Genomic DNA, 13054 nt, shown 5'->3' on the forward strand with positions numbered 1-13054 from the left:
AATGCCATTGAAAAACTTTTTGAAATGACGAGCTATGCCATCATTAGCTGCATATAATTAAAATGTACCATAGGAAGTGCACTTTATTAGAGTTGTGAAATTATTTTTTTTGCTTATGAACAGCAAAAAATCCACTTTTTATCATACAACTGTGCCAGCACAGAGCTCAAAAGGAAGCTGGTTTGCTTGGGCAAAAATTGTGCAGGTTATTTTGCAGATTTATTTCTTTCTTATTGCTTTGTGATCACTTTTACTGCTCCACAGAGACCAATAATTTGGAAAAAAACAAAACAGTAGCTAAAGTAGTTTTCAAACTATTACTAATTGGAAACCCTTCATTTGTACTACCAAGTATATTCTAGTGCAGTCAAAATGCATTCTTACAAAGAAAGCATAAATCTATCCATATATATTTTTGGGGGATCAAAAGACTATCACTGCTACTAAATGTACCTTTTTTCTTTATAAAGACATACACACGAAAATGTAATATTGTGCTGAGGTTTCAGGTTTGTATGAAAGTAATGTATCAGCATTACAACTCAGAAGAGGTGTCCAAAAAGGAAAGTCCAGCCTTTTTTTTTATTACTAAGTTTGTCTTCACAAACCCAGAAATCTCACTGACATACATCTATAACCCAACACAGCTACGACAAAACAACTTATTACAGAAGAGTAGTCATAGTAGCTGTTTTCCCCAATGAAGACAGTGCTTCATAGAATACAATTTTGGAAAACCAGAATCTTCAGCATTAACTCTCCCATATCAGCTAATTAGCAATGACTGGTTTACAGTTCTTACTGTTCCAATGAAATAGTATGTTGTCATGGCTGAGCTTGCAGAGAAATAGTATTCAAATTAAAAATAAAAGGTACGCAAACACAAATCATAATATAGCCTGATGTACTATGTGATAGAGAGCCAAAAAATTGTCTCTTTAGAATGTAAGAACATACACAGGTCAGTAGCTAAGCGTTTCTTTGCAAAAAGAAACTCACAGTATTCTAAAATGGTCAACAGGATGAGAAAAGGCATAACGTACTCAGTCAACAGATCCGCTCCCCAATACGTTACGATTCTAATACTGTAATTCTAATACTTAAAAATAAGTCTTTATACCAATTAACCAAAACCAGACTATTTATCTGATATTAGAAACTGGCATCTATTCCAGTGCATGCACCAACATAATTTCCATCTGCAGAATCTTTATAACTGATAATGACATACCCAAGCCAGAACAAACAGAGTTAGATTTCCTGATCACAATGATATTATTACAACAAGAAAAAACTAGTTTACCTGTAAATCAATAAACATGTTAATAGGAATCATTAAAAACGACGAAGTTACTCCAGTAGTTTCTTTAAAATGTAGTAATTTAGTTAAAAATAAATAAAATGTCCTCTATATTCCATATAACTTATGCAGACAGGAGAAATTATTAATGAAACGCTTCCCAGTCCTGGAGCCCTCTCTAAAAGCCTCACAGAAATGCTACTGAAATCAGGGGTCAGTGGAAGGAGCTTTGGAAGAATGACGGATCACAAAGAGACTGTGCTAGAAAAGCGTGGAGAAGTGCTCTTCAGAACAATTCCCAGCGAAAGAGTAAAAGTTACACACAGATTTCCATCTCTCACGTCCTCTCTTTCTTCCAGAGCACACACCATGCCTGTTTTTTACCTTGTTCATGTCAAAATGAAGCTATCTGGACATTAGATTATTTTCTACTGTAAAGTGGCATATAAAGGAGTTGTATACGGCATTTTTTTCATTTCAAACAATCAGCACTATTGAGAAGAAAAATATACAACAAAAGAATCCAAATGTCAGATATCAGTATGCAGATGTCATCCAAACCCCACACGATTACACCCAGAATGCCAGCTAGGTCCATAAAATGCTACATAGCAAACAAAGCGCCCACGCTGAAAATATCTGTAACATAGACCACGTCTCACATACTTGCTAACTGTGCAAATACTTCGCTGCAGAATCAGAGTGCCAGTAGAGGGAGCAGAAGCAAGTAAACCCCGCTACCTGAAAACACCACTGCTGCTCATCCAGATTATGTCCTATGCGAAGACAAATGAGCAGCATTGATCTTTTTCTTTCCCCTTCAATGAATCACTCTGTGAAAAATCCATTAAAGCAAGATTTTCCCCATTTTTTGCTAGCAATCAAAGTAAAAACCTAGGGACTCGAGTCAATCTGTTGAAATGAGGCTAGTTTTGTACATTTCTACAGGCTATATCTGAACAGAAGTTTGCATTATTAACTTACAGTGTATTAACTATACAGTCACAGAATCACTCCGGATGAAAGGGACCTCAAGAGGTCTGCAGTCTGATCTCCAGCTCAAAGCAGGGTCAGCTATGAGAGCAGATCAGGCTGATTAGAGCTCTATCCAGTTGACAAATACAATATTACTTTTTCATATTACTATCTTATATGTATTATTCACAATACTATGTTTTACTTTTGTACGTGCTTTCAACTGAAGGGTATTAAAGTGCTTAAAACGTTCCTCAACAAGTCTTCCTGAGGACTGCCATTACAACTTTGCAGATGGTGAGGTGAAGGCACAGAGCAAGCTGCGACCCACGTAAGGCTGTGCTCTCCATGGACAGAACTGGGTTCAAAATTCAGCAGATGCAGTTCCCTGCCTCACCTTGATCTGCTCAAGCAATGTTTACATAAGCTTGTTCACTATTGCTTACTTTTAAATACCTTAAAAACACTCATTTCTGTTGGTCCCAAAAGAAAAGCACTGGGATTATTACGGAGGAGTTGTAAAATTCAATACATTAGAATTGTGAGCTGCATTACAACTAGGTTTGGCATTTATGGCTCACTGATATTAAATATTTGATCGGGTGTATTCTGACCTCAAAGCACGAGGCATTAGTGTTACGGCTGCCAGAGTGGACCTTGCACAGAGACTCTCCAGGCCAACTGCTTCAGAGCAGCTCAACTGCAATTAAGCAGAGGCAGACTCTAATCAAAATACTTCTCTCTAGCAGAGGCCTCACGTCAGCCACAGACGCTGCATCTCTCTCAAGCCTTCGTCCTGTCTCGGGCGCCCTCCCACCCCGACTCGCCCCTCCGGCCGGGGCAGACTCCGCGCACCGCTTCCAGCGCCGGTAACGGGCACGGGTGTGCGGGACGAGCCAAGCGCCACCGCCCGCGCAGGGCGGCCCCGCTCGCTGCCGCCCGTGAGGGGAGGCGCGAGGCGGGCGGGGGAACAGCGGCCCCCCGGCGCGCGCCCCGCGCTGGCGCTGCCGCGGGCCCCGCACGCGGCGGGCCGAGGCGCGCGGCCGCCTCGCTGTTGCCCTGGCGACGCCCCCCGCGCAGGCGCACACGCACCCCCCTCCTTCCCCCGCAGCGCCGCGCGGCCTCAGAGGCGGCGCCGGTGACAGTGGCGTCCTCTCCGCTCCACCGCCGCCTCCGGGCGTTGCTTGCGCCTCCCCAGCGGCCGCGCCGGGAGTCCCCCATGGCGGCGGGGCTGCAGGGCCGTCCCCCTACCCTCCTCCTCCCCGCCGTCTCTCACCGAGCGCCGCTCCGCCTGGCGGGGGAGGAAGCGTGACAGCGATGATTCGGCGTTCCTCCGCTGTACCTAAGGCTGCCTCCCGGGAGCCAGGCAGAGCCAGAGGAGCGCCGAGCGCCAACGTGATGCCCGCGAGCCGCTCGTGACGTCACAGGGGGCGCAGGGAGGCGCGCATGCGCTGTCCGCGCCCGGCGGGCCCTGGGTGCTTCGCGGCGCGTTGCGGCCAGGCCGGCCCGGCCGCTGTGGGCCCTCGCCGGCCCCCGAGCAGCCACGGGGGATCTGGCCGGTAAGGGAGGCTCGTGGTGCCGGCAGCGGGACCCCACGGCAGCGAGAGCCCGCGCGGCCGCCGGGAGGCAGCCCCACTCTGCGGGTCCCCCGGCGGCGAGGGGCTTCGCGCCCGTCCGCCGTCGCCGCCACCCGCTCCGTAACGCGGGAGGATCTTGCCGTCACCGGGAGAGAGGGCCACGCTGGGCCTGAAACGTGTCACTGCTTTGTAGAGCCAGACACGAACACCAGGACCTGCGAAGGACAAGATCTGCCGGCACAGAGAGTTGTGGCACTGACGAAGAGTGCTTGAACCAGCGGGGAAGGCCTTGGCTGGGGCACTGGTGTCAGGCTGTTCTTGCCATCGAGCATGTGTCGAGTCAGTTTGTGACTTACGTGATTCACTAGTTCTCGTTACAAAGTTTGATCAGTGGGATGCACGCTAGGCAATGTTTTTGTCTCTCTTCCATTCATTTGCCAGGAGCTCTGCTGAGCACAGGGTTATTGTGTTCCTGAATTCATTTGCCTCTTCTGGCAACTGCTGTCAATCTGGATTTGTTCTGGGATAAACAGATGCAAGTCTTTCAGTGCAGCATAGCCACACTTAGTTTTCCAGATGCTGTCTTGCAGTAGAGCCTCTTCAGAGAAGAAAGTTGCCTCCTGAAATGGTTTCAAATGGAAGTTTATGGTTAGGTGTCATAATTGGACTAAATCAGGCAACAGTTAAATCACCCAGTATGTATCGTGGCTACGATACCCATCCACCCTCCTCACAGGTGATAGCAAGCTCAGTGCAGGCATGTACACATGACAGCACTGCAGAAAGGCATAGTCTTCCCCCTTAAGTGTCCCCTGTTGCTCTCCAGTTACACCAAGACTTTCTCAAGGAAAACAAATAAACCATAATTTGCTTGTGTCACCTGGCTAGGAGATAAAAGCTTTGTCATTTATGTAGCTTCTCAGAAGGCTATACTGCTGTAATTCCAGCTATAAAGATTGGTACCTCATAAAACTAATGTTTTTCAGTTTTCCTGCCATTTTTGCCTATGGAGCCAAAGAATCTTTCAAAGCTAAATTACACCTAGAGTACCACAGTGCTGCTAAATTTAAGTGCTATTGTGTTCCATTTCTGTTGGTGCAAACAAAGGCATGGAGATTTTTTTGTGAGTTTGTGAAGGTAAATCTGGGGCTTGCATTTCTGCTCCAATTATATCAAACCTCACATCAGTAGGAACACAGATTCCTAAATCCTTGCTCGAGAGGGCTCTTAAACAGCATTCAGTGGTTATGAAAACGCAGTACACTGAGGAGGCTATGCCTCTCATTATTAGGTATGTCCTAAGCACAGATAAATACCTTAGGTATTGTATAGCGCACAAATATAGCCCCGTATTTCCCCACATGTTTTGCTGAAATTATTTGAATTAAGAGATTTAGAGCAGCAGATCATTGCTATAAAATGCTATGCATAATGAAACCACATGTGCAGTATACTTTCAGGTCTTTAATTTGTTAGGAGCTAAATGTTTATTAGAATATGGTACAGTTAATATTCCCTACAGTTGCCTTGAAAATAAAATACCCCTTTCACAACACAAAGATAATGAGTTAATATGGCAAGATAAGGTAGTTACCAGAATTCAGGAATGACAGAATCCAATTAATTTAACATGAATTAATGCAAGATCAAATTTATTACAGTTGGATGCAATTTGTAATTGAAAGTTCCATTACAGGGCACGTTTTTACATGTTATCTCCCATCAGTAAGGTCTAAAAAAAGCAGATTCTCCATTTTGAACAGCAGCAACGTATTTATTATATCACCAATAACTCCTTATGTGTTTGCTGCAAGGAACTTCAGGGACTAGCAGCCCAGTTGTGCACTTGCTGTGCTTTTGCTCTTTCTAACAGGGAGCCATGACTGAGGCTTAAACAGAAAACTGGGTTTCATCTTCTTTGGCTGCTTTGCTGGGCTACTCCTGCCTTGTTACTTGTTCATCCCTTTTCCCCTTTTTCACTCTTCTGGGGATCACTCCTCTTCTTTTTTGGGTAGGAAGGGTGAAATCAGCCCTCTAGTCAAATAAACCTTTCAACCTCCTATCTTCAAAATAAACACTTTTATTGTGGACAGTCCAAGCTCCTCAGGTAAAGCTTTAGGTCTCAAATCCAAAAGATACACTGTGTCCTTTTAATAATTTCATAGTGGAAACCCTTTATTTGCCCATTCCTGTGGTGTTATGGAGGTTTTCAATGATTCTGGTTTAGGTTTCGGGATTAGGTGAAACCAGAGTGCCTTAAACCTCTTTAGAGGTTTGGGATTAGGTCTGCATCAGGCCTAATATAGCCTTTCTGTGCAAGTCTAAATTAAATGGCAGGAATATTTGTTGTGCGCTGATTCACAGGTGTTTGGCAAAATACCAGAAAACATAAATGAACCACTGGAAGAATCATGAAGGCAAAGCCATCGAAACATGAGTATTAGCTAAGTACTGCAGTATCACTTGCAACTGTGAGGTCTTTCAGATTGCTTCTAAGTGATTTTAAGCATGGATATCATTTTTATGTGTCTCTTTCACATGAATGTGAGTAAATTGAAGATCTGTCGTGCAAATGGATCATGGATTTTTATTTGGGTATCACATTCTGGTAATTGCTGCCTGTTTTATAGCAAATGTATATTAAAGTTCGTCAAACAGCTGATATCACTGAAGCTCTATTGTTTTATTGTACACATAAATTCTACTCCTTCTCTGGGGTATGCATTGCCCTGACAGAATATGCTAGGTCACGAGGAGAAAAGCACAATAGATTTATGCCTGTTATTAAAACATCACCCTGTCTGGCTCAGGAGGCAGAGACATTTGCCTCATTGATGACCATGGACTAATTGGAGGAGACTCGTAGTGTAGGCTGTCTACTGTGAGGCTTTTCAGCACTTTTCACTAGCTTTGTCTCTGGTAGGGATATTTTTCCTCTACGTGCTCAGCTCCATAGTTTGTAATACTGGCAAGGCCTGACTAACTGGCCATACCCCTAAGGTACTCTCTGAGCTGAGCAGATTTCATCAAGCAGAATGAAGAGCAGCTCAGCACTATAGTCGCAGGATCTCTGCAAACTGCAGCAGCTGGTTTGGCTGCATTTGTGGGGAAAAGCTGAGCTTCAGGTGCCTGGCTCTGCGAAGCCTGGCCCCGGTATCAAAAGGAGCCGGATACGTAGTTATCGGGAGGCGATGCACAGAGCCCAGTGCGTTAGTTCCTACAGCTGTCCAAAAGCATAACTACTGATTATGTGCCTGTCAACCCTCTCCAGAAAAATGTATTTTGAATGCATTTCTCTTCCCAGAGAGACAGATCTCAATTTCAGTTGTAGACTTGCCTGTATTTAGAAAGTCAACTACATCTCAGAATTACAGGGATTCTCTGGAGTTTTTTTCCATGCCAACAATCAGTTCTCTTGCAGGCAAGCTTTTTTGCATTCCTATGGCAAGTCTTCCAATCAGCAATGCATACAGCCAGATCCTATCTTCTCATGTCTGCTTGCAAAAGCAAAACAAATAGTTAAGTTTCAAAAGAATATGTCCCCTCTAATCAGATAAGCTGTAAAAGTAAGAGGGAGGCTAACTAGAAGCATTTAATAATCTTAGAATCTGTATGAAACATTATTTATGGCTTAAGAGCTACACAAAGCTTGAGCTTTAAATGTAAGTTCTTTCCCTCTTTAATGGTGCATGTAAGGAAGAACAAGAGAGAAATGTTCCAGTCAAGGACAAAATAATAAAATAATGAGCAGAAGAATAATGAAATGGAAGTATTAGGGGCCAAAGGAGGCTGAGTGGGAGTTTGTCTTCATACATGATTGATCTAAACTTGAAAAGAAAAAACCAAAAAGACTCCTCATCCTTAAATGAGATGGTTATTTGAGCATAAATAACAGTCTCATGTCAAATATGTTGCTATTTCCAATAGAGTCTTTTCACTACAAAACCACAACATTCTCAGCCCTAATCTCCTCAGATAAAACAATGGGGCTGGTGGCTGTGAATCAGCACTTTGAAACCAACCTTTGAAAACAGCAACACGTTCAGGGTGAAGAGAAATGGAGGAGACAAAGAGCTGCTGTTTATAGAGCTTTGCAAAGCGAGGCCCCACCTTGCTTGCTTGGAAACATGCTGTAACACCCGAGAATTGTTTGTCTCTCTGGGTGGGAAGTCCAGCTCCACACAGCTACCTCAAGGGACCGGGTTATTGATGTGTGTGTGTGTTTAGTCCCACACTAGGCCTAGCTGTCACTGAAATCAGGAGCAGTGAAACACAAAAAGCCTCCTGAATGCTTCAGCCTTGGATTATTTTACCTTTCAAAGCAACAAAGGGCTCTGACCAGAAATCTGAAGGGTTCTTGCATTTTTGGAGCTCATGGAAGGTGGTGGGTCATCCCAAGCAGAGAGAGGGGGAACAGGAGCACGACAATGTCAAATGGAGACTTGCTCAGCTCCAGCCTGGGGAGGAAGGGTGCGGTGAGAATGAACAGCTGGGCTCTCATGCCAAAATGAGTGCTCCTCCTTTCCCAACCCATTTGCAGCCACATAGCCATGTCCCCTCCCTCGTGCTCACCCTAGGACTCATCTGAGGAGCGTCAGGACTGATGCAAGGCAGGAGCGTGGCGCCAGGAAAGGAGAGGGCCTGGAAGGGAGAGCGATCACACTGGAAGAGACCTGCCCTGAGTGGTTGCACCCAAAGGAGCAGGCCAGCCAGGACACAAAGGTTTCCATCCAGCAAGTGACACCTCACCTTAAGCAGGAAGCGCATTTCCCTCCGCAGCCAGTGAGGAAAAATAGCCTCTTAACTACATGGGAACATTCCCTCCACCTTTTTTTCTGATTCCACTGTTTCCTATCATAACACACAAACAACAAGCTTTGAAATCCAGAGATGCCATCCCACGGGAAGTGGAAGAAGACTGGTCTCAGCACAGACCCCAGTACTGCTGTGCTCTGGCTGGGAAGACCTTGCGCTGGTAGTGGGGGGTGTCCTATGGCAGTAAGATCTGGAGCAGGACCAAATGGGGAAACACTGTGGCATTTGCATTTTCATGTGGGTTTTAAGGGCATCGTCTGTAACTCAGGGAAATTCCTGATGGTCTTTTTGAGCCCTTCTCAAAAAAAAAGATAAATGGACTGGGCATTGTTCTTCTCAAAAGGATCACTGGAAAATGGCCTTTGGACATGGTCTGGAGGCATCAGCTGCACAACCACCCCACCAGTGATACCCTTGCAGCAAAGCTCCTGAGGCAGAGCCCAGATGAGAGAGATGCTGACAGGATGCCAAATCCAAACCCTCTGGAACTAGGCAGAAAAGAGCACCAAGGGGCAAACCTATATCTGTGTCCAGCTGCAAAAGCCCATGCTTTTGTTAAGTGCGAACAAAAACCTTTGATCCAAACATCCCCACTTTTTAGGGATTCCAAAGTCGAGTGAAAACACAGTGGTTTCACCCTAGCTTGAAACACAGCCTCACACCTTTGATTTCTGAGGACAGATCATTTTTCTTGGGGTAGGGCACGTGGACAGCAACAGATACTTCATGTCTGGTTCAGACAGACCAACCAAAAGGCTTAAGTGGACACACACACTACCAGCAGCATGTGATGGGATTTAGTGCAAGGAAATCCAACTCTCTGCCCCACCTCCTGAGCTTATCCTTTAAAGACCAGTCCTGTGCTCACAGCTGGAGTTTATGTGAGTCCTGCCTTATTAATTAAGTGTAGCCAGTGCCTTTTCCCCCTGAATTCCAACAGAAGCAATTAGAAAGCAGATACTTCACACATAACAGCTGGTTCATTTAATGCCCTCCCCATGCTGTTTGCTCCCCTTCCCCCAGCCAACTCATGTCCCCCTTTTCCATCCTTTCATGTAATGGAGAAGGAGAGTAAAATCAAGGTGGCAAAACCAGGGGCAGCAGATAACCATATTCTTATTAAAAGTCATCTAGTGTAACACTGAAAGCAGAGGAGTGCTGTTAAGAGCACGTTTCTGAGCAGGGAATCGTAACATTCACCTAACAGATGGGAAAAAGAGCCTTGGGTGTCTACTGTGTCCTCCTTAAAAGGGGATCTGTATCAAAGTAGCAGCATATTTTCTTCACCGCAGGCTGTTGATGTCATTAGAGCAAGTCTCTTTTTTATTTAATGCCAGAGTTAAGAGTCACATAAAATTGGCACAGGTGAAGGCACCAGGCCCATTAAGTTGTGCAACGTGACTCTCTGGGAACTTTCTGAATGTTCGTGCACCTCCAATTTATTTATGCTTGGGCAAGCCAGCCCCAGAGCCTCTCCTCCCTGTTTCCCAGTATGAATACAGCCTCAATCCTGCCATTAGACCTGTAAAAACCCCATTCAATCCACTAAATTTCCCCCACTCCCAGGAAAGATCCAGTTACAGGAAGGGGAGTCCTGCCCTTCTCTGTGTTATGTGCATCACTGGGAGATGCTGTGGATGTAAAATCAAACCCACAGCCAAAAACACCCACCGTAACACTGAAGGTGAAATCTGCCCTTGACAAACAATTTTAAGTGCATGTTCTGCTCCCAAACAGGTACTCTAGAGGCCAGCTCTTGACTTAAGACAGGTAGAGCTTTTCAGAGGGAACCAAGTTAAGAAGAATGGAGATTAATTTGCCTCTGCAAAACACTTTTGAAGGAGGCAAATAATTCCAGTGTATTTGAGGCAAAGCGGTGCTCAAGAGTCACAACATCTCTTTTCCTAACGTGGCTGGCATTTTTTTAACATAGAATTTATAGGTACAATAGAGATCTTGTCCCACACAGAGCATCTGCTCATGACATCGATAGGAATAATAACATAAGAGTAGGACAGCCTAAAAGTACCCCAGTGCTGTGAGATTTTTCTGCTAGATGATTCCTCACTGATCCTGAAATCAGGCAGCATCGTGAGGACATTTTCAGTTATAACATGGGGAAGATTTAGGTCCAGCTATAAACTTCCCATTTCCTTCCTCAAAGAGCTAGGTGTCAGAGAGGCTGCTATTGCAGTTATCCATCCAGATGTTTGCCATCTTTATTACAAATTTTCAGGAATCTTACAACACTTTTGTACTCTACAGCTGCCTGATGAGGCAGCTCTCTAATACCTATGTTACAGACAGGGAGAAAAAGTTAGGAGGGATTAAATGATCTGCCCAGCTTCCCACAAGACAACACAGGTGTGGCTAGAAATCGAAACCTCCCAGCTTCCAGTCTTTGCTGTGTTATACTAATCTGCTTATATGCTTTGCTGTTAAAAAAAAAAACAAAACACTAAAAAAACCAACCCCAAACATCATTTCAGTAATATGTTTGTTGGAAAGTAGTATGGGTAATCCCCATCAAAAAGAAAGATTAGCATAGTCTAGAAACTGCTACGGCTGATTAGTCAGCTGAACCCCCTTTTTTTTTTCCTGGACCTTTCTAGAAGGAGAAAAATAAAAGGGAGGGACATCCCTTTATAACTGCAAAGGCTTCAGCTAATGAGAGCAGAAATCGCATTTTACATTTTGGCAGTTAGCAGTAAACACTATTATTAAAGCTATAATAAGATCAGCTAATGTATGAAATATTAGTGATGTCTGAGCACAAAGTAGAGCCCTCATCTCTTTAGTTAAAATTACAAAATGATTAACAGCCCAATTAAAAACATTTTTGTTTTTGACATGATAAATTATACTTTATCTACCTATCTGTAGATATAATTGATTATTTTATCCGTTTGCTGTTGGCTGTCATTAAAAAAGACAGATACCATGGCTTTCTGGCCTCTCTCCCGCTGAGAGAAAGAACAAATCCTGCTATTAACGACAGACAGCATCATTATGAAAAAATTCCATTTGCCACTAGGCAACATAGCCGAGTTCCAGTAATTATTGTATTAGTCAAGCCGTTGAGAAGTTCCATAAAATTGAGAGAGTTTTTAAGGAGCATTCAGCGTTATTTGGCAACTTTTGTGATGTAACAATTAAAACCATGCTCCAGGCCTCAAAATGTGCAGGAGATTGCCAAAATCAGATAAAACCCTAGAGGGCCCCTGACTCGCAAAGAAAAAAAAAAATCAAACTGTTTACTTTTAGGATCAGACATTCATCAACATTTGGCTTTTGTTTCAGCCTGTGTCAGATAATAACAGCACCACGTTTTCAGTCGGTTTCTAACAAAACTCTACACAGTTTGATGTCAGGCCTCTGAGAGTTAGCTGGGGCTGACACCAGCCTCTCCTCAAGAGAGGGAAATCTTGTGGGAGCTAATGCTACCAACCTTGCTTGGCAGATCAGACACCTGAGAGCACTCAGCAGTACCTTCTGGAGTGAATCATGTCCATTCCTCAACAGTGAGCATCAGGAAATCACTGGGGAGAAGTGCAAGCTTTTCCTTCCTCTCACGTCTAGGAGCTGAGCCAGGCAACACCTCAAATTGTCAGGGCTCCAGGGGATAAAGCAGAAGTCTCCTCTCGAGGTACCCCATTAACCTGTCAAGGAACTGCTGAAAAAAAATTTCTTTTAAAATCACTCTTTAAAACTGCCAAAGGAAATTGCTACTGAACAAACTTATGGCCAAGTTTATCATCTACCTACTTCTCAACTGAGTGGTGTTAAGGAATAATGATTTACAGTACCAGAAATTAAGGTACAGTATCAGGCTTCTTCAGTAGAAGCTGAAGTTGGTTACAAAATGCAGACCTGGTTTAGCCTAATACAGACAATAGGAACCACTTCAAGAGCACATCTGTTTGTAAAAGGGATTGATCTTCCTTCCCAGAAAAATATGCCCAAGTCAGGAAGTCTCCACATATCAAAGAATTGTGATGGGAGCAGTAGTTTCCAGGGCAGTCAAAGGGAGCTGGGATCTGAACACGGGACAAGGAGCCAGGATACTGCTGTTGTCAATAGGGAACGGCAGTAGGGCAGGGTTTAGCACTAGCACCCTGCCAGTCTCCACCTGGAACATGCCGTACCAAGTAGGACAGATAAAAAGATACACTGGAGCCTGCCATAATATGGCCTTTCATCACACAGCTCCCGGATTGGAGATGGCTGCCAACTGTTAGGGCCTGCTGACCTATTTAATAAAAAAACCCAAGCCCACAACCCTTAGCAGTCATGGCTTCTATCTGATTTAAATGGGAACAGCGACACAGCACTACAGGCAAAGGGCCAGCCACCTGTGTCGCACGGGCAGCTCTTGAACCATATGTGG

General features: G+C 44.4%; 1 protein-coding gene across 3 annotated transcripts in view; it reads right to left on the reverse strand.

Annotated features, from left to right (window-relative positions):
* GNB1L (G protein subunit beta 1 like) overlaps positions 1–3633 on the reverse strand; it is a 42032-nt gene extending 38399 nt beyond the window's left edge. For 2 of the 3 annotated variants that reach the window (XM_068412849.1, XM_068412847.1), the window contains exon 1: positions 3552–3633. The gene's annotated coding sequence lies outside the window, so the exon portion shown is untranslated. Of the gene's footprint in view, positions 1–3367; positions 3433–3551 lie in introns of those variants that run through there. The other variant, XM_068412848.1, reaches the window with a different exon arrangement.
* Between the last annotated feature and the right edge of the window lie 9421 nt (positions 3634–13054).

Source organism: Nyctibius grandis, chromosome 14, assembly GCF_013368605.1.
Source record: "Nyctibius grandis isolate bNycGra1 chromosome 14, bNycGra1.pri, whole genome shotgun sequence".
NCBI lineage: Eukaryota > Metazoa > Chordata > Aves > Nyctibiiformes > Nyctibiidae > Nyctibius > Nyctibius grandis.